Source organism: Symphalangus syndactylus, chromosome 20 (genome assembly GCF_028878055.3).
Source record: "Symphalangus syndactylus isolate Jambi chromosome 20, NHGRI_mSymSyn1-v2.1_pri, whole genome shotgun sequence".
Taxonomy (NCBI): domain Eukaryota; kingdom Metazoa; phylum Chordata; class Mammalia; order Primates; family Hylobatidae; genus Symphalangus; species Symphalangus syndactylus.
Genome location: NC_072442.2, coordinates 9,798,696 through 9,821,111, shown reverse-complemented (window position 1 = coordinate 9,821,111; position 22,416 = coordinate 9,798,696). Strand labels below are relative to the sequence as shown.

The window sequence follows — 22,416 nt, the reverse complement described above, 5'->3', positions numbered from 1 at the left end:
TGGAAGCAGGTGTCATTATTTCATTTCCATGTTTAGCACTCCCTTGTAAGGCTGGTCTTAGTTGTAACAGATTCGCTTAGTGTCTGATTGTCTAAAAAGGTTTAATTTCTCCATTGCATATGATGCTTAGTTTTGCAGGATATGAAATTTTTGGTTTGAATGTCTTTTCTTTAAGGATATTGAAAATAGGTTCCCAATCTCTTCCGGCTTTTAAGGTTTCTTTCGAAAGGTCCGCTGCCAGCCAGATGGGGTTCCCTTTGTATGCAACCTGACCCTTCTTGCTAACTGCCTTTAAGATTTTTTCTTTCACGTTGACCTTGGTGAATTGATAACCATGTGGCTTGGAGACAAACATCTTGTATAGTATGTAGCAGGATTTTCCTGCATTCTTTTTTCTTTACTTTTCAGTTGATTTGTAGAACTGGTTATCAAGCTCTGAGATTCTGTCTTCAGCTTAGTTTATTCTGCTGTTAATACTTCTGATGGTATTATGATATTCTTGTAAATATTTCAGTTTCAGAAGATCAGTTTAGTTCTTTCTTAAAATGGCTATTTCATTTTTCAGATCTTGAATGCTTTTACTGGATTACTTGGATTTCTTTGATTGGGCTTCAACTTTCTCTTGAATCTTGATGAGCTTCCTTTCCATCCAGATTCTGAATTCTATGTCTGTCACTTCAGTCATTTTAGTCTGCTTAAGAATCATTGCTGGAGAGCCAGTGGGCTCATTTGGAGGTAAGGGGAGACAGGTGCTTTTAATTGCCAGAGTTCTTATGCTGATTCTTTTTCATCTAAGAGGTTTGGTGTTCCCTTTATTGTAATGTAAGTTGAGTATAGTCAATTGACTTCATTTTGAGTGCTTTCAAAGGGTCAAGTTTCTGAACAGGCTGTTAATTGGTGTCTGGATTCTTGCCATTGGTTTCACAGGGTTGTATACTGGAAGAATATTTTTGATAGTGTTGTTTGGGCTGTGATCCAGTGGATGGCACCTAAAAGTAATGGCTGGCAGATAGGCTCTTAATCAGCCACATGGCTCTTTCGTATTTCCTCATGTTTGCAGCCATGCTCTGTGGTGGTGGGGAGAGAGATGACCCTTGCACAAGGTCCACTCCTGGCCTTGATGGAGCCCCCTTTAATCAATGGCATTATTCCCATGTTTGCTTTGTTAGCTGTTCTGGGCTATGGGGCTCCCTCAGGCAGAGGCCGTGGCAGGGAGATAGGCCACACCCTTCATAGACCAGCGTTGTGGAGGATGCTACACACTGCTTGCATGCCAACCCACAAACCCATGCATCTCACCCCTCTCAGTGTTCTGAAAGTAGAGGCACCCTCTCTTTCTGAAGTGTTGGCCACAGAGCTTGGCTTGGCACTCTCAATTTGCACAACATAGCCCTGGGGCATTGGGACCAGCCTGTGGCATTTACTGCTGGATCTTTGGGATTGGGCTCCATCTGTGCTGGGGGATCTGAAGTGCTCCTAGCATGCTAGGAAGGTACTTAGGTGGAGCAGTGTCCAGACTGTGCAGTGTACATGTTCCTGCAGGGTGGCCAGGCTGGGGTGCTGGGAGGGGCTGAAGGACAGACGTACTTGCAGAACATAGGTGCCCCAGTCTAGTGAGGAAGCTGGCCCCAGTTTGTCCTGGACCATTGGTCAGCTGAGGCTAGAGCTTAGAGGGAGATGGGGAACCCTTGGGGATGGGCACCTATGGCCATGCTCTGCTGCAGATGCCCTGCATACAAAAGCCCCTGGGCTCCACATCAGCTGAAGCCCTGTCTCTGCCTACTTTCCAGGTAGATTCTCCTGCCAGTTCAAATGTTCATGGGAGATATGGGATCCTCTGTAGCTAGGACCCCAGAGGTCTGCAGCAAGAGCGGGTTGTCCCTCTGTCCCTTCCCTCTTCCCTTCCCTAGGAGCTGTTCAGGACTGGGAACTAGCCCTAGCATTTGAGTACCACTCACAGAGCTCCCACCTTTCTCTCTCTTCAGCCTTCAAGTCTATGTCACTTCTCTATAGACTCTTGGTGTTTCATCTGCAAAGATATGCTCAAAGTGTGTTGGTTTTCTTAGTATTTTGGTCTCTCTCTGTGTGAGCAGCATTTCCTGGCTGCATCTAGTTAGCCATCTTGCCCCCTCCAACTTGAATGCATTCTAGTTTGTATTCTATTCTGTAATAAGCATGATAAATAGCCACAGCCATTTTTCTGAAATGAAGATGGACATCTTTAATTACATTGATAATATTAATACCAATAAAGTGGTCTTTATATTAAAATAGTCAATAACTAGCATATTTTAGTGATGTGTATTTTTATTATTAAAATAGTTATATTTTATTCTGTATAGTTCTAAATTAGTATGTACACAGTTGAGTATAATCATGATTTGTCATCGAGAATTCTTAAAAATGTCCAACAAAGAAAGCCTTTGTTTACCATTAGAAAACCGTATTCCATGAGAAATATAGTTTTAAATCTTGGGCTCATGTTACCTAAGAAAATTGCTTCCTTCAGCAAATTTGTGTGGAAACTGAGACTTATGGAAGAAATATGTGATTCACTGATCCCATTTGAGGAGGACTTGTGGACATAGGTTCATTGAGTCCAATAGCAGATAGAATTAAATTTTGATTTCTTCTCTCTCTTTGAATCAGTGTAAATTATACACACACACACACACAGGTTGAGTATCTCTTATCCAAAATACTTGGAACCAGAGTATTTTAGAATTTGGATTTTTTTTTCAGATTTAGGAATATTTGTATATGCATAATAAGATATCTTGGGGATAGGATCCAAGTCTAAATGCAAAATTTATTTGTATTTCATATATACCTTACACATATAACCTGGACATAATTTTAAACTGTATTTTTAGTAATTTTGTGCATGAGTAAAAGTTGTGTTAAGTACTTATTTGTGGAATTTTTCACTTATGACATCATGGTAGGGCTCAAAATATTTCAAATTTTGAAGCTTACCGGGTTTCAAATTCTTGAATTAAAGATGTTCGACCTGATATACATATTTAACTGAAATATACATTGCTTGAAGAGAAGGATTTTGTTGTGCTTTTAATCACTGATGTCTTCCAGTAGCTAGAACAGTGCCTGTCACATAGTTGAGATTCACATTTTATTAAATGCATGGGTGCAACTCTATAGTATGTATAAAATGATGCCTACACAAAAGTGAATAAATTAATTTCCAGTCCCTTCTGCAAGAAGAAAATTGGCTAGCCTATTTAAAATGTGTTTTTAATGGTTTAAACATGTTCAAAACCAAAGACACAAACCAGAATACATTAATCTGACAATATTAAAAGGTGCTACTTTTCATTTAGTTGTGTCTATCAAATATATAGTCAGAGAAATCACCTAAATGAACTCATCCTCATAGAGTTAGCCTTACACTTTCAGACAAACTTATTTAAAAAAAACCTTCATGATCTTGGGTCAAAGAGTTCTTCGACATGACACCAAAAGAATGACTCAGAAAAGAAAAAAAAAAGATGATAAATTGGACTGGGAGAAATTTCTGCAAATCATATATCTGCCAAATGACTTGTATCAAGCATGCATAAAGAACTCAAAACTCAACAGAAATAAAACCAAATTTTTTAAAAGTAGGTAAAATATTTTAATTAAAGAAGGTATATGAATGGCAAATAAGCACATGAAAAAATGTTCAACATCGTTAACCACCAGGGAGAAGTAAATTAAAACCACAATGAGGTACAACGACAGACTTATAAGAATGGCCAAAAAAAGAAGACAAAACAAAACAACACAAAGGTTGGCAAAGATGTAGAACTACTGAAAAAGCATGAAGTGTTAGCGAGAATGTAAAATGATTCAGACATTTTGGAGAATGATTTTGTCATGTTTCTCTTAAAGTTATTATATGCACCTATATATGACCTAGCAATCCCATTCCCAGGTATTTATTCTAGAAAGAAAAAAACCCTTATGCTCTCACAAAAACGTGTACGTGAATATTTATAGCAGCTCTTTTAAAAATCGCAGAAACTGGAGACTATCCAAATGACCTCCAACGGGTGACTGTATAAACACACTGTGGTATGTCCATGCAAAGGAATTTTACTCGGCAATAAAAATGCAATAGCTGGGATGAATCTCATTTTGTTGTGTAGAAGAAACCAGTCTCAATGTCACATACTGTATGATTCATTTTAAATGACTTTGTTTAGACAAAATGTAGTAATAGCATTAGTACTTGTCAAGGGATGGGGTGAAAAAATGGAGTGACTAATAAATACTAGCATGAGCATGTGTTTGGGAGTGGTATAAATATTATGTGTCTTTATTGTGGTGGTGGATATGCAAATCTATACATGTGCTAAAATTCACAGAGCTATACCCACCAAAAAGTCAAGTTGACTAATTTTGGGGATTTCAAAAAAACAACACACAAAGACTTAAAAAAAAAAGGAAAATTATGGGCATCTTTGGAGAAGTAGGACTTACCCCGGAATTAAAACTTAAGAGAAAGTTTCTCCCATGAAGGTTCTTTAAGAAAACACTGTGCTGAAGTTAACAACAGGCAAATAAATTCCTATTCAATTTATGTGGCTCAGCATTCACCAACCCAGGCATATAGTACCGTCAATTTATATTAATGAATCTTGGTAGCTCTAGGTCTCCTTCTGCTTCTATTGGAATTTTAGGTCCTGAAAAAATGTTTTTTTTCCTCAAATATTTATAATCATTCACCTTTTCATTTGGAAAGCTGTTCTAGTGGTTGCTCAGATTTGACACTAGCAAAGTCAGGCCTCGATCATGTGCTATACCAAGATGAGCTGCATGCATGAGCCTAGTGGCAACTGTCTCAGTGGTATTTCAGTCAATGTCCTGCTACCAAAGTAGCTAAGATTATGGGACAGTCCATCAACAGGTGTCATATAAATGCCCTGGAGCACTGAGGTTCTGGCTCACTCCTTTTATCTTTGTGACTCTTCAGGGGTACTGCCATCCCTCTGCAGCCTGGTTTCTGTTGCCTACCTAAACCCACACCGTAATTTCACCAGATTTGGTTTCTTATTATTGAACCCCAGTTATGATCAAATTTATCTCCTTTCTTTTCCTCAAGAGGCTTCTCAGGCCCTGTGCAAATCATAGTGACAATGACTCTGAATCATTGGGTGAAATGAGGAATGTCAGCTAATTCCAAGGGTAAGTTTTGTACAGCTCCTTTAATAACATTCCTCAATGCAAACTGAGAATGTACATCACATTAAAATACAATGAACTATTTGTAACTGGGCTTTAGGTGAGGGTTAGGCAGCAGCAGTGGAGAATTTGGAATTATATGTTCTGGCAAGGACCAAGGGTGTACAATGACTATGGGGTCAATTACAGAAGTAGCTGTGCTTTGAGAAATAAAGCAAAACAAAACTCTAGCAACTCCATCTCAATAGATGTGAGTGATGAAAGACATAAAAGGCAGCTTCATGATATTTTTTAGAAATGTATTGCTGAGTCCCTCAAAAGCTGTATCAGTAGTAGCAAAAAGTGTTGTGGAATATTAGGGTTCAGTACAGAGTAATGATTGAGAAATCACCCTGAGGATTCAGCCAGACCTTGGTTGGAATCAGTCTCAGATGCTTGTTGGCTAAATTAACATGTTAATAGATTACCTTGGCAACTAGTTAATTATTTTATGTTTTACTTTCTCTATGTGAAAAGTGACAATAATAATAGTAACATCAGCCTACATTGGTTAAGACTTATTTGAAATATGCACATATAGCCCTTCATATAATGGTATGGATAAAATACATGCTAAATAAATATTAGCAAATACCATTACAAACCCATACATCCAGAGTCCTGTGATCCAATTAACTTTGGAAATATTGGGGTAGATTAATTTTAGAAGGCTTTAAAAATATTTTTCAGGACCTTTTAAATGTGAATGTGCATTGTGAATCTGTGAGAAGGTGGGAGTGTGCAGCATTTCTCAAAATGAGTTGAACACAATACTTATTTCTCAGAGCATACCAAAAGAACTAGGGTGCCTGGAAGCTACTTTAATAAATACTATTGCTTTCTCTAGGAGTTTGCTATAAAGTTTTATCAAAGTGGCCATTTTGACTTAGCAATTTTGATACAATCATTTTAAGAAAAAAGATATGTTAATATAAGGCTTGACCTAAGTGCATAAAAATGACTTGTTTTAATTACAAGGTAATCTGCACAGCCCATATTCCTGATCCTCCCCCATTACAATAGCCACCTTCTACTTTATTAATTTCCATGTAATTTTGAAATTTTTTAGTCTGTATTAGTTTTATACCCCAGAAAAATATGTTGTCTAGTTTTATTTAGGTTATGTTATCTCAGTTCTTTGTCTTAAAACCATCATTTAAACATTCACTTATGGCATTGTATTTTTCTGAAACAGCCAAGGAAAACATTTAATTGAAGATTAACTATACAGTTGACAGCTGAGTATAAGAAATCTTTTTATGGGCTGGGCACAGCGGCTCACGCTTGTAATCCCAACAGAGGCAGAGATGGGCGGATCACCTGAGGTCAGGAGTTCAAGACTAGCCTGGCCAACATGACGAAACCCCATCTCTACTAAAAATACAAAAATTAGCTGGGCGTGGTGGTGTGTGACTGTAATCCCAGCTACTAGGGAGGCTGAGGCAGGAGAATCGCTTGAACCCAGGAGGCGAAGGTTGTAACAAGCTGAGATCACCCCACTGTACTCCAGCCTGGGCCACAGAGTGAAACTCCGTCTCAAAAAAAAAGAAAAAAGAAATATTTTTATGGACACAAATTTTCCCTTCCCCTTTCTAGTCCAGTGCCTAATATAGATTCAATCAAACAAAATTACCACAGTTAGGAAGTTTACATAAGCAGATTAATTTGTCTTGTAGATTTTTAAATGGAAAGCAAAATAAATTCCAGTAGTATTCTAAAATTATTATTGGAAAGTAAATAAGTATGACCATCATAATGTTTATAATTAGTGAGTATGAGAGGGAAAATCACTCAGGATAGCAAATAATTGTTAGGAAATTAGCAAACATTGTGCTTTATATGATTGAAATTCATTAATGAACTAAGCTGGTATGGTGCATATGTCTTTGGTTTATACATTATTCGACATGGATGGTGCCAAACTACTACATCCTCCTTCACCCCGTCTCTGAGCACATGTCCTTCCTGACCCCTACCAATATGTCTGAGACTCATTCTAAGCCTTATCTCTAACCGACACTATTCCTTCTCTCTAGTCTTCTGTGTAGCCCAATCTTACCTTCAGGACAACTTCAGGGTCAGGAGTGAGGTTCAGCAATGGAATGAGGTTCAGGAATTGTTAAAAATATAAACTTAATATGTTTTTTGGTTTCTGTGACATCACATTCTCCTGTTTTTTCTTATATTTCTCTGATAGCTGCTTTTCAGATTTCCTTGCCACTTCATCCTCTCTGATATAATTTCCAATTATTACGGTTTTTTTAAAAAAGTTAGTCCTATGTTCTAGCCTCAAGGACACAAGTATTCACAATGCACAAGAAAATCAGAGAGAAATTCAAACTGCCATTGCAGCTTCCCACATCCTTTCTGCCTATGTTAGGACATATGGGACATATATAAACCCATATATAATATACATAGAATTTAACTTACGTACTTGTGCATTCTTACCAAAAAAGGGATCACAAACTTCTGAACTTCTGATGTTCTCTATGGAGAACATCTGATAGATCAACAGATTTTAGGTTTATTATAAGCCATTCTAGGAATATTAGGTATGTCTCCTAAAATAATTATTATTACCCCTAGTTTGCTGAAGAGGAGACTGAGGTATGGAGAGCTTGAGTAACTTGCTTATCATCACATCATCAGTAAGTGGATAAGAAGAAAAAGGCCTGCAATTTATTCTTTCCCTTTACTGGGGAACATCCCACGGGGAAAAAAAAAAGGTAATATGATCAAATCTCCTTGTAAATATGGTAACAATAGGCACGCTAAAAGCACGTGAGTAGTATTTTGTAATGAAAGAATCCTTACCTATGTAATAATAGGTTTTTATGAGGATTAATTAGTATAGGTTAAGCTTTAGAAAAATGCCCAGCACTTGCTGAGTGCTCTCTAAATAGTAGATATTAAGATGGCTCCAGTCTAAATCTCTTTTCTTAGTTTCAGTTTCACACACCCAAATGTCTGCTTGACAACTTCAGTTAGATATTTTAAGGTAATTCCAAACTCATGCACAAAACTGAGTTCATAATCTCTTCTACCAGTCTCTCAACCCCACCACAGATTCTGCCTCTGCAACAATATTAGTGAGTAACACAGTCCAGTCATTCATCCAGCAGCTCATGAGGGAAGCCTTGCAATCATTCAAGAATCCTTCTTTTATATACACCAATACTCAATTTCTGTAGATGGTTGATGCTCAAATATGCCTACTTTTCCCAGAATCCTTTGTCAACACTCAATCCAGACTCTCTTAGGCTCTTACCATGATTACTTAGAATTTCTCCCAATTCGTTTTCCAAATTCATATGCTCTACCTTTCTCCCAAAGCACAGCTTCAATCATGTTACTTCTCTACTTAAAGTGGTCAACGGTTTCCCATTGCTTTTAGAATATAGACCAAAATCCTCAGTATAGAGCTATATCCCTACATCATCTGCGTTCTGCTTCTCTAGGGAAACTCATTTGTGTTTCCTGTTTTCTCCTTGCCTCAATTTCTTTCAGTGTCCCAAATGATCCTTTATTCCTAGTGCCTCAGATTCCTCACACATTATGTTCTGTATTTGGAATGATCTCACCAATCTTTGACATAGTTTACTACATTTCATTATTTTGAGCACAGCATGGACATCACTTTTTCAATAAGCCTTTCCTTGACCCCCAAGAGAAATCAGGTACTTCTATTAGAAACCTGTATTTTCCCTTCATAGCCTGCATGACAGTGAAAATTAAATCATTATGTAATTTTTAGTACAGGTGTTTTTTCCTAGGAAAAGGTAAGTTTCATAGAAGAAAAGACTTTGTTCACAACTGTGTTTCTGAGGAACCTTAGTTTTTGGCTTTTGGTAAGATAGCATTGTTTTTTTTCTTTCTATTTGACAATAGCAAAAATGACATGACTTGCTTTTAGTATTAATAAAACTATTTGTATATGAAAATCGTATCAAGGAGGCTGCATGAAAATGTCCTGACTAGAGAAATGTCTTAATATTACGTACAGGAATCATGCAATTATTTTGCAATGTAAATGCCTGGCAAATTATCCAGGAAATGTTGGTTATATGTAACTGAATTAGTTAATACATTATGTAGAATTTTTGGAGCTAAGTTATATAAATAGTGAAATACAACTGCCCGAGGGATGATTTCTGTTTTCAAAGAGTTGGTTTGAACCACAGATTCTAAGTCATATTTAGATAGTCATATTAAATTACCACCAGTATTTTTAAGTTAAGACAGTATAACTCTCATCAGTTTGGATTATAAGTCATCAGTTTGGATTATAAGTCATATCTTTCTGTCAGCATAGCAGTTGGTCCTGAATCTTGATCTGACAAATATGATTTTCTGTCCCTAACATAACTAATATTCTTAAGAAGGGGACAAGATAAGCAATAAACATTTCATAAACCAGTGTCTCAAACGATGTAAATGTTCAATTTGCTCATCAGTAGTGACTGGCTCTTACAGTTTTGGTGAGGTTTATACTCTGTGGAAGTATCTTTACCCAGGAGCGCATTTTGAGCTTGTATCATTTGTTCCATCATTGGTTGCTGTACAGAGAGTGAAAGACTGAGTAAAACATAGCAGCAAGATGAATACAGTCTAGAAACAATCCCATTATGTTCTTAACACGTTTCTTCATATGGTACTAATAATAGTACTAATCTATTTGCTTAAATTTTGCCTCTTTCTCAGTAATGTGCTTTCCTGAGAAACATAGATTAACAATTTTTTGTAAAGGAAACCAAAATACAATGTAAAAGAGTATGTCCAGAAAACTGCTGAATTTATACTTTAGGAAAAATAGGTGTATCTTTTAGAAAGATTAGCCTCTTACCTGAGACTATACTTAAGTTCTTTATCAATAAAGATGTAAACTGGCAATACTTAAAACCTTTAACTTGAGTAGACACTGAATCATTTGGGTGACAAAAAGTCTCAACTGGACAATTTTTTAAAGTTGAGTTTTATAATCTAGTGGGGTATGATTACTAGTACTACATCAAAAAGAAATGGAAACCAATACAATTCTGGGCCCCTTTCTTTAGTGTAAATCTGTAATACATGTACCTTTCAATTTCTACAACTTGTTGGAACTAACACATATTTTAATATTAGAGTCTGTCCACTCATTATGGCAAAGAACAACCACAAATTTCAGGGACTGGAGTTATTCCAGACAGTGGTTTTCTGATTTCCTTGGAGAATTAATTCTGAATTTTTTCAAATGAGTCTCTGACAAGAAAACAAGCAAAAAACAAAACAAGAAAACAAAAACAAAACAAAAAAGAAAACAACTGCACATACTTATTTCACTTGTGTAGAAAGCAGATAACCTCCCTTGCACAAAGTGTAAAATGAGGACACTCAAGTTTTTGTTTCTTTTGTTGTTGTTGTTGTTTGTTTTTTGAGATGGAGTCTCGCTCTGTTGCTGAGGCTGGAGTGCAATGGCACGATCTTGGCTCACTGCAACTTCTGCCTCCCGGGTTCAAGTGATTCTCTGGCCTCAGCCTCCCGAGTAGCTGGGATTACAGGTGCGTGCCACCACGGCTAATTTTTTGTATTTTTAGTAGACGTGGGGTTTCACCGTGTTAGCCAGGATGGTCTTCATCTCCTGACCTCGTGATCCACCCGCCTGGGCCTCCCAAAGTGCTGGGATTACAGGCGTGAGCCACTGTGCCCAGCCAAGTTTTTGTTTCTTAAGTGGAGCAGGCTATTTTGTAGAAGGTGGAGAGAATGTCTTGGCAGTCAATAAACTTCATGTACAAATCCAAGTGATCTCATTTTCAGAGTCCTTGAGTAGCATTTTAAATGTTCTTCAACCAAGAATTTACCCATATTTCAATGCCTCCTATGTGATCCCAAGATTTATTTTTCTTTGCTTCTCCAAGATGTTTTCAGTTATTTCTCCTTCCAAAATGATTTCCCTAGCTGGCTACTTTACAAGGGAGAAATTTACCTGCCACTCTGAATTAAATTCAAGGAAGACAGTTAAATACACAACCAATCGTTTATCAGACTGATGAAGCAACCGAATCAGCTAGCTCCGTTCTCAGAAGACTCTACATTTTTCATTAATACCAATGCTTGAGGGATAAAACAACAAAGTGATTGATTAAATTCTTCATTCGCTTTGCATATGTAGACATTCTCAGTTTCTTACCTTCTCAGGATCAGATTTTATTTGGTGTTTTTTTTAAAAAAAAATTCTGTAACTAAATTATGCACTCTTTTAGGAGTAATCTGTTTTTGAAAAAAAAGTAAATATTTTTGGAGGTTGGGATTGCCATTTTAGGGTGTTCAAGATTGCTGCTTTCTGGCAGTAAATATCCACAGAAGAAGACAAACAAGTTCACATCATGAATCTTCTTATAGTGTCATAGGACTTGAAAAGATGCTGGCATGTAATCTGTATATAAATTTACTAGTTTTATTACTGATAATTATAGCCAAATATCTTCACAAATCAGTAATGCTTATCACAGATGATGAGTAGTATAATCTCACAGTATATTTGTGTGCCTTTATCTAAAAAAAAAAGCAAACTTAACAGACCCCAGAATTCCACAATATATTTCTCTCACATCCTTTTCTTCTATAGAATGAAGAAATAAATCTCTCAGACTACTTAGGAAGAAATTTTACACGTAGACCAGGTACTATGAATGAGAGACTTCTCTGGATTTTCTGGGTATGATAGAATCTGTTTTAACACTTTACAGCTAAATGAGAATAGTTAATAACAAGACAGTGCTAAACCTGCGTCTTCAGGAAGATACAGAAGAAATTCACTCCTAAACCATGAGGGTATCAATACTATGTGGAATCACAAATGAGTCAGAACTTATTGACCTCTTAGATTATAAAAAGATGAATGTTCTTAGTGGAATAAGGAATTTTGTAACAAAATCTACCCAAACATGTGATGTATGTATTGATTTTGTTGATGAAATTCACAAGAGTCCAAATTATCTCCCAGGAAGTCCAAGTAGTGTGGACTTCTCAGTCTAAAGCCTTTGCTTGATTCTCTTATCTCCTATCCTATTGCCCAACTTGATACCGAAATCATGCAAGTGTAGACCTGAAAGAGCTCAAAGGCATTATGAAATCAAAATATTCCACCCTTATTTTCTCCAATAATGAAATTTTAGTGACTTTTTGACATAAAATTGATACTAGACCTTATGTCAAGACCATATGCTCCTTGTACAATCATTGTCTTATTCGTCTCTGAATTGCTGCCACTCAGCACCACACCATACACATTGTAGACACTCTGTTATTTTTGAATGAACACAGTTAATTAATGAATGACTTGCCAAGTGTGAGGGTTAATATTGTCAACTTGATTGAATTGAAGATGCGAAGTACTGTTCCTGGAAGTGTCTGTGAGGGTATTGCCAAAAGAGATTAACATTTGAGTCAGTGGACTGGGAAAGGCATATCCACCTTCAATCTGGATGGGCACAATTTAATCAGTTGCCAGGAAGGTTAGAACGAAAGCAGGCAGAAGAACGTGGAAAGACTAGACTGTCCTGCCAGTGGGTTCATGGTATCACTGACTTCAAGAATGAAGCTGTGGATCTTCACTGTGAGTGTCACAGCCCTTAAAGATGACACGGACCCAAAGAGTGAGCAGTAGCAAGGTTTATTGTGAAGAGCAAAAGGACAAAGGGGACCTGAGCAGGTTGCTGTTGCTTGCTGGGGTGGCCAGCTTTTATTCTCTTATTGTCCCCACCCGTGTTCCATTTCTGTCCTATCAGAGTGCCCTTTTTTCAATCCTCCCCGCGATTGGCTAGAATCCTGCTGGTTGGTGCGTTTTGCAGAGCATTGATTGGTACGTTTTACAGAGTGCTGATTGGTGCATTTTACAGTCCTCTTGTAAGACATGAAAGTTCCTGAGTGGTGCATTTTAAAATCCTCTTGTAAGACAGGAAAGTTCCCCAAGTCCCCACTCAACCCAGGAAGTCCAGCTAGCCTCACCTCTCAGGACTTCACTTTATGATTGCATGAGTCAGTACTCCTTAATAAACTCCCCTTTATATATACATCTATCCTATTAGTTCTGTCCCTCTAGAGAACCCTGACTAATACACCAAGACATATTGTTTTTTAACCAGTCACTTTAAAGTGTGATACCTGGACCACTCACATCAGCAACACTTTGGAATTTTTGGATTTTTGGAAATGTCAAATATTGGTCCCCAATACAGATGTAATGGACCAGAAATTCTGGGTTTTAAATAGTCCTCCAGTGATTCTGATGCACACCGACATTTGAGAACAAATGCTAAAGGAGTAGTGTTCAACCCTAGTTACTCATTAGAACTACCTAAAGAAATTTAAAAACATACCAATGCATGAACCTCATCCCAGAACAATAAGTTCAAAATATCTGTGGTTGAGTCTTTGTATTCATATTTTAAAAAGCTCTAAGATAATATAATTAGGTGCAGCCAAAGCAGCAAATCACTATTCTCATCCCAAGTTGTGTGTGTGTGTGTGTGTGTGTGTGAGAGAGAGAGAGAGAGAGAGAAATAGCTAGGCATCAAAGTCAATGAAAACATTAAATTAACTGGTTCAAATGTAGCTATAGTCACCGTAGTATCATCAAAATTGTCCTCTCAATTTCACTTCTATTTCAATCGCTTTCTTCAAACCTTATTCTTCCTGATTTTTTTTCTTCTTCTTTTGCAATCTTCCTCCAATAACCCTTAAATTATAACTGAATTTCTCCAGCCAGATTCATAAAAAATTACAAAAACATATTCCTAAAAGACTGGGGAAAATTTTTATTTTTTTCTGTTTACTGTAATACCTAACCTCATTCATAGACTTTTTTGTTGTTGTTTCAGATATAAAACTGGCTGTCTCATTAAATCTTGTTTTTAGGTTTCTCCCCCAAGTAACATATACCAACAGGTTTGATATATTTTTGCAAATTATCTCATTATGAAATATTTTGTTTCATTAGCTGTAAAGGTCTATATTAAAGTAAGATATTATTATTATTATTATTAATTGGGAAGTAAATTCCTGGAAGATAGGTAACATGTTTATTTACCTTTGTATCCAACACTTGAAAAAGCCCTGGGCACCCCAGAGTTCAACTAGGCTAGTTTTAATAGTATTTCATTGATTAAATTTTTCTGTGGACATAAAATCAACGCAAATAAGAACTTTGAAACCGTGACTTTAATAACTGAGTTATAATAAGATAGGGATAGAATCATATATAAGGTATAATGGATGTAAAAGAAAAGTAATAGGATATTTTCATAAATTGATGGCAGGATAGCAATAATGATAATTGGAAGAATAAAGTATATCTTAGAAAAAACATGAAAAATAGTACTTCAAAAATATAACACTTTCATTATATGCTGTCAATAAATATAGATTATAATAATGGTGATGAAAATAATGATGAGGAAAAGGAGGAGGAAGGCGAGGAGGACAAGGAGTTTGATTGAGGCATTCTGTCTACAATCTATGCTAAACACAGTTCCTAAGAGTTCCTTTACCTATTGCCAACCCCCTCACCCTGAAGAAAAAAAAAATACGAATAACTCAACAATTGTGACATTGAATTCAGGAATATTTGAAATAAATGCTATTTCTGTTCTTGATTTTTGCATCTGACTTTAGGTAGGTTAAATGACTTTTCTGAGACTGTTTTTCTTATGTGGGTTGCTGTGGAATTTAAATAAAATCATGTACATAAGCTGCCTTGTAGAACACCTAGCATATAATAGACAATCAGATAATTTGGATTATCTTCTCTCTTTTTTCTTGAAAATATTCATGCATACATTTAAGTAAAATTATATGTTGTATTTAGTTTTATTTCTATTGATTTGTGAGAGCAAAACTTAGAACATAGGATCAACATTTTTAATAGCATTTCTAATCATATTCCCTTGTAAGCTTTTGGCCTAAGATCTGATTCTGTTTTCGGTGTTCTTTGACTGATTATTATTTCACACTTGTCTGAGGAGAAAAAAAGATATTTAAGAATTTAAAAAATGCTGAATTCTACCCTGCTCATTTACTATTTCAGTAGTCAGAGCATCAACATTATCATATGTTATTTATTGGTAAAGAACTGTGAAAAGGTTTGATCCCCCTTATCCTTTCTCAGAATATTGTATTTGAATCACCACAATAATTCAGAGTAAAGCATTCTCCCTTATATTTTACCAATAACCCCTTTGACCTTCTCAAGAACGTTAGTGCTATGAAAGAAATAATTTTCCCCTACTTTGATGTGTAGTACAAGTTGTCTTAAATAATTTGTCATGAAGGCCTTTTTGCAGAAACAAAAGCAACAATAGGAAAGGCTATTTCCCATTACCAAGGTGGAATGACTCGGACTGCAGATGAAAAAGTGATTTATATAAATGACAGGACATACCTAGACCACATAGAAAAATTCTTCTGGAGTGATCATCACGAAGTTGATTATGTCTGCTTGCTATTTCAGTAGGAATCAAAAACAAAGCTATTCTCCCCTGACTCTCAGCAGTATTTGAGGAAGAACTATTAATACAAATAGCTATATAGTATTCTTTAAAATAAAATTATTTTCAATACATTTGAAAGATTTCATTTGATCACTATTATTAGTTGTGTTTAGGAATATGTTACAGTAGAAAGAAACTCAGACTGAGAATATGAAGACTTAGTTTTATCACTGGCTGCACTCTCTCACTAGTTAGCTGTGTATTTCTGGGTCCCAATTGACTCATCTATAAAAGTGAGAAGAATATGTGATCTCAAACAGCACTTTCAAACTTTAACATTCTGGAATGTATTAAGACTCTTTTCAAAGTTTACTCATTTCCTTGATTCTTGTTTGCTTTGGAAATCCTTAAATCATTGATAATTGTTTTCATATTTGAAGGCATATCCAAGCTTACCCTCTAGGGTGTTTAAAGCCTGCATATGTAGTTTGAGAATTATGAAAACACTCCAATGATAACAAAGTATTTAATTTAAAATAAGTGTGTGGTTGGATATTACCCACAACACTGAAAAGGAAATGAAAGTAATGGTCCAATGGCTTGAATTCATTAGGTTCTCCTGAGACAGGATTTACATATGCATCTCTTGTGAAAGGATAAGAAGGGGAATCAACTCCCCACTTCCCCATCCCTTCTTAATGTCTACCAAATACCATTGTTTAATGTTTAATGAATTCCTACAGGTAGATGGCAAAAGCCATAATATAATTAGCAAGGTCAACAAAGAAGAAAACTCAAGAGGCCCAGTGGAGTATGGCATATTACTTAGGAGAAATGAAAAGCCTGAAATCTATTAAACATTAAGGATGTTTGCAGAGTATTTCCCTTGAGATATTAGAGACTTTAGGGTTCCTCCTCGGCAGGTTTCTTTTTTACTTTCAGATTCTTAAAAGAAGGATAAAAAAGTGCTTTTGTCTGGCACAGAAATTAAAAGGAGGGAATGATGGCTGTATAGTATAAACAGTCCATAAATATTGCACAGCAATTTTTACCTTAAAAATGAAAAAAAATCATCATACCATAGTCTTGCAGCCAAATGAACTTGGGAGAAGAGAAATGAGGGAGGACGGCAGATTGCTCACAGAATTCCAGCATCCTTAACAAATCCACAGCCATGCTCCCTACTGGGTGTTGAGCATGGAGATGCCAAGAGGAATATGCTGGGGCTGAAAAATGGCTTATACTATAGACACTATTCAGAGGACAAGAGAAGGAGTGTGTGGAAGAGAGTGAGACAAAAAGAGAGAAATATGTAAGAAATGGGAGTGGGGAAAGTGACTAATGTACAGTAATGCAGAAGCTAATTATATACGCTTGGCCTAATGGGGCTAAATAAATATAACTTGGAAATGATGTAGAATATTACCAAAAAGTTAGCTAAACTACTTTAAATGCAATTAGCAGTCATTTTACTCTCTCTGACCAGGTTTCTTTCATTATCTGAAACTTATTTTTCTTAGAATAAGGTTAATATTTGTAGAAGCATTAGTACATTAAAACATAGCACTTGGGACTTCTATGCATTATTAATGCCTCTCATCCTTCTCCCAACTTCTAACTTGCCTTCATACCTAACTAATGTAAAGAAAGAGCCAGAAAGTTCAAAACGCATCATTTTTGTACTTGCAACAAAGAAACCAATGTGGGTGTTAACAATAATTGAATGCTTAATGATTTATAATTAGTAATTGTTCTCTCACCATCTTCTGAATTCATCTAGAATTATTTCTTTCCTTAAAAGAAGCCCATATGTGTTAGAAATAATCCATATCTTTGTTTTGGTGGTGATGGCGCATCTCTGTCAAAAATTATTGAAATATACATTTAAAAGTAGATTTTATAATGTATGCACATTACACCTGAAAAAATAACTTATTTAAAAGTCCAGAACTTTTAAAACTATATAGTAAAACAAAGGAGTTAATGTGTTAGTAAAAGAGAACATAACTTTTGGGCTGATACGAATCTGTATACTGTGACATCCTCCTGAAAGATTCTTTACAGCTGGCCTCCACTCTCGGTGGTGGGTTGGTGCAGTGATGCTGTATTGATTGTTAATTATTTTGCCTGTGACCTCTGAATTAATCATAAGAATCCAAAATTAACCTAACTATATAAAAGAGGTAAACAAGATAATAATACTTTCATTTAATAATTCATCACAAATGAAAACAAAATGAGATAGACATCAAGGGCAAAATCCATTTGGGATATACATTATAAAGTCTTTTCAGTGCTGTTTATTGAAATTACATCTGTGTTTCATTATTTTTAAGCCCATTATGAGCACAATGAAGGAATGTAGAGCTTACTTTTAGATAGAACAGAATGCATATTCTGATTTTGACAAACACTTTTTAATCTGCTTCCTCAAAAGTGATGTTATTATTATTTTATTATTTGTATCATAAATTTTTATAAAGGTTAAATGAAATAAACCAATGTCTGGCTCATAAACACTAAAGCAAATGTTCATGCTATTATCCTCTTTTTATAACACTTAAGTACATTTGGGAGAATGAAGGTCTGTAGAGGCTCATGCCCATCTACATTGACAACAGACTGCTTTTCAATTTTTTTGTATATGTGGACCATCGTCCAAAGAAACACAGCACAAATGGCAGTCAAATAAACTACCCCCCCCACCACAACACAAGGCTATGCACTAGTTTATATGAGTTTTCCTTTGGTAAATTGAACTCAGAGTCAAAAATTAAGTCAAACACGTCAGAAATAATCCCTTGTTTATTTTTACTTTTTATGTGTCATTTGAAGAATGGGAACAGGCATTTTAAACATTATCAAAGTGGCACCACATACTTGCGCATACTACTGATTTGAGAAACAAGAATTCCTGAAAGAAAATCAATTTCAAACATGGAACAATACAATGTTTTGCTATAAAACTATAAATCTTTGTCTGAACATTTTTATAGATCATCTTCTATATCATTAATTTATATCATACTGTATACAGCAATTTGACACCTTCACTTTGCACCAATCCCCCATAGCAAGAGTTCATTTAAGTGGTAGTCCAAAAGCAATAGCAATTAGCTTTCAAACGTGTTTGAATTTAATATTTACAATGCTTATTTCCTGGAAACATGATAGGATAGAGTCTAAGCCATATGTACTCTATTATAGACTTTAAGTTACCTCCTACCATACTATGTCCACTGCCACCTCTCAAATGATTCTGTTATCACTTCATTCTACAACTGCCATCTTCATCCCCAGCAAGCTCAGATGCACTGCCACTCTTAACACTATCTGCATTACCACCCCATCTTCACTGCCTAGCTTCTTCACTACTTTTTTCCTTCTTCCTTGAGGATTCCTTTACTTCTAACATGTTTTAAAAGATACAAATAACAACGATACTATCCCTATATTATTTCTTCATGAATATTTCCCGTAATTTTCCAAGCCCAAAATGGAGTTTATTATCCATCCTCTCAGGATACTTAGCATATCTGTTCCGAAGAAGGGATTTCAGAATAGAGTTATTTGTAGGGTACATTACTTATGATTTAAAAGAGATCTAGGTTTTTGTCCACTTTTAGTTTCAGTGTTTTGCATGACTTAGCATTAGGTTGGCAGTGGAAGCAAAAATACTTTTTGAACAATTAGGTTTTTCATGGTTAGAAATCCAGGTGTTTTAAAAATTTTATTTATTATTCTCTAGCCAGGCAATGCAATAGGGAGAAAGCTCAGCCTGCTACCAATGATCACAGAGCTATTACCCATGGCTGAAGCTTCCATCAAGTATATAAAAGCTTCTCCCCATGTGTACAATGAACAAAGGAAACTATAACAGACTTTCAGAGTTCTTCCTACTCTAGTATTACATGATCCTCTTTTATAATCAAAAGGAACTCTATGTTTTCAGTGACTTTGAATCTAAATGTAGTTTTCACTAACTGAAAGACTTTCCTATTTTAAAACCTAGAAGATTTGCCCGACCAAGAATCTGTTAATTTCAGGAATTTTGTATCAGGATTTTAGCAAGAGGTAGTGACTATTGACAAAAATATAGTAATTTTATTGGAGTTTGGAGTGTCTTCACGTATTCTTGCTTATGGGTTCTAGCTAATGAGGACAATATTCACAAAGTTAAAAAACAAAATTAAAGTAAGCTTTCTAAACTTGTGGTAAAGCTGCATATTAGTCCATTTTTGGACTGCTAAAAAGAAATACCTGAGATTGGGTAATTTATAAAAGAAAGAGGTTTAATTAACTCACAGTTCCGCATGGCATGAGAAGCCTCAGGAAACTTACAATCATGGCAGAAGGGGAAGCAGGCATCTTCTTCACAAGGCATCAGGACAGAGTGTGAGCATGTGAAGGAGGAACATTCAAACACTTAATTATTATTTTTTGAGATGGAGTGGTGCTTTGTCACCCTGACTGTAGTGCAATGGTCCGATCTTGGTTCATTCACTGCAACCTCCACCTCCCAGGTTGAAGCAATTCTCCTGACTCAGCTTCCCCAGTAGCTGGGATTACAGGTGTGTGCCACCACACCTAGCTAATTTTGTACTGTTGGTACAGATGGGGTTTCACCATGTTGGCCAGGCTGGTCTTGAACTCCTGACCTCAGGTGATCCACCGCCTCAGCCTCCCAAAGTGCTGGGTTTACAAGCATGAGCCGCCGCACCCAGCCTCAAACACTTATAAACCATCAGATATCCTGAAAACACTCACTATCATGAGAACAGCATGGGGGAAAATGCCCCCATGATCCAGTCACCTCCCACTGGGTCCCTCCCTCCCTCAACATGTGGGGATTATAGGGATTACAATTCAAGATGAGATTGGGGTGGGGACACAGCCAAACCATATCAAGCTGGATTGGAGAATGTAGCTTGGACCAGAAGCCTCATAGTTGGCTTCTGCTTTGCTGAGTTGAAGACAAAGTGATTCAGAACAAATGCCTATTCTAACTCACTTATTTAGTCAATCCCAAGTAGAAAAGAGCAGGGACAATCCTAGCCTCATTACAATTTTACTATTTCCAAGAGACTTTGTTTAGGTGGACCTGATGCATGGACCTTGAAAACCAGTGCATTTCTTACTTATCCTTGAGGAAAAATGACACCATTCAGTATTAAGAATATAGCCCAATTAGATCAGTTCCCCTAGCAGAGAAGACAAGTAAGTAAGCTATGAGTTTGCATGGCTATTAAACCATGAGGTGTTAAGAAATATATAGGCTTTAAGAAAAGAAGAACAGTACCCAATACAAATCCCTGTAGGGAGGGAAGCAGATGTCTCTTTTTGTGTGTTCTCTCCTTCACGAGTATGAAGGAATGAAGGTACACCCCGTAGGAATCAAGGACATACATCTTTTGTTACGTCTTCAAATTCCCCTGTGAGAAAATGTTTAATATCTGAGAGTGAGACATGCTCCAAGGAAACATGATTTTAATCATTATGTTTCATCTTATCAGAATTGGATTCCCTAGTACTTAATATGATCTTGGAGATAAAATGCCCCTTTCACTTCACTCCAGTGCACCAAATCTAACAGATGTAAATATTCTAAATGAAGCTGAAAGATGATACTGTGTGTCTCATAGATAGAATCTTGTATACTAGAGCTTACTCATACTGTGTGGTCATGAAGCAGTCAGAAATGAGATGAATGAATGAATACACGATAATGTGTAAGAGATTATGCTAAAGGAATCAACAAACTAAAAAACAAAGGATTTCATTAAGTCTAAGGTCTGCGCACCCTGCCAAAACAGGGAAGCAAAATTAAAAGTTCATAAGCTGAATAGATTTAGTAACATAAAGTGAATAGTGAATAAAACATACTTGCTCACTGCCCCTCCCTCTCAACAGTCTTCAAAATGACAATAAAGTATAAAATCCACAAGGATGACAGAAATAGATAGGAGACCACAGGCAATGAGAAACGTAAATTGTTAAAGTAATATGAGCTGTTATACTAGGTAGGTAAGTTCCAATTTCTCAGTGGCACATCACAATAGAAGCTATTTTTTTTCTTACATAAAGTCCTAATGGATATTCCTGCCTAGCTGGCAATTCTCCAAGAAATGATTCAGAGATACAAACTCTTTCTATCTGTGGCTCCTTGTATTGGTCATCTCAGACTGCGGTAACACAATACCACAGACTACATGTCTTCAACAACAGAAATTTATTTTCTCATCGTTATGGAGGCAGGAGTTTGAGATCAGGACGTCAGCATTGTTCTGTTAAAGGATCCTAGCTTACAAGCAACTACCTTCACGCTGTGTCCTCACATAGTGGAGAGAGAGAGCGTGCTTTAATTTTTTTTAATAAGAATAATATTATCAGATTAGGGAACCAACCTATGACTTCATTTAACCTTAATTGCATTCTAAAGTCCCTATATCCAAAACAGTCACATTGGGTTTTAGAGTATGATATGGTTTGGCTCTGTTTCCCCACCAAAATTTCACCTTGAATTGCGATAAACCCATGTGTCAAGGGAGGGACCAAGTGGAGATAATTGAATCATGGCAGCAGTTTCCCCCATCCTGTGATAGTGAGTGAGTTCTCATGAGATCTGATAGTTTTATAAGGGGCTTCCTTCTTTGCTCAGCACTCATTTCTCTCTCCTGCCACCCTGAGCAGAGGTGCCTTTTGCCATGATTGTAAGTTCCTG

General features: G+C 36.3%; 1 long non-coding RNA gene across 5 annotated transcripts in view; it reads left to right on the top strand.

Annotated features, from left to right (window-relative positions):
* LOC134735378 (uncharacterized) overlaps positions 1-22,416 on the top strand; it is a 478,226-nt gene that overhangs the window by 431,578 nt on the left and 24,232 nt on the right. Inside the window, exon 1 of one of the 5 annotated variants that reach the window (XR_010118416.1) lies at positions 11,424-11,443. The exons of the other annotated variants lie outside the window; for them this stretch is intronic. This is a non-coding gene — a long non-coding RNA (uncharacterized lncRNA). Of the gene's footprint in view, positions 1-11,423; positions 11,444-22,416 lie in introns of those variants that run through there. 5 annotated transcript variants of the gene reach the window in all.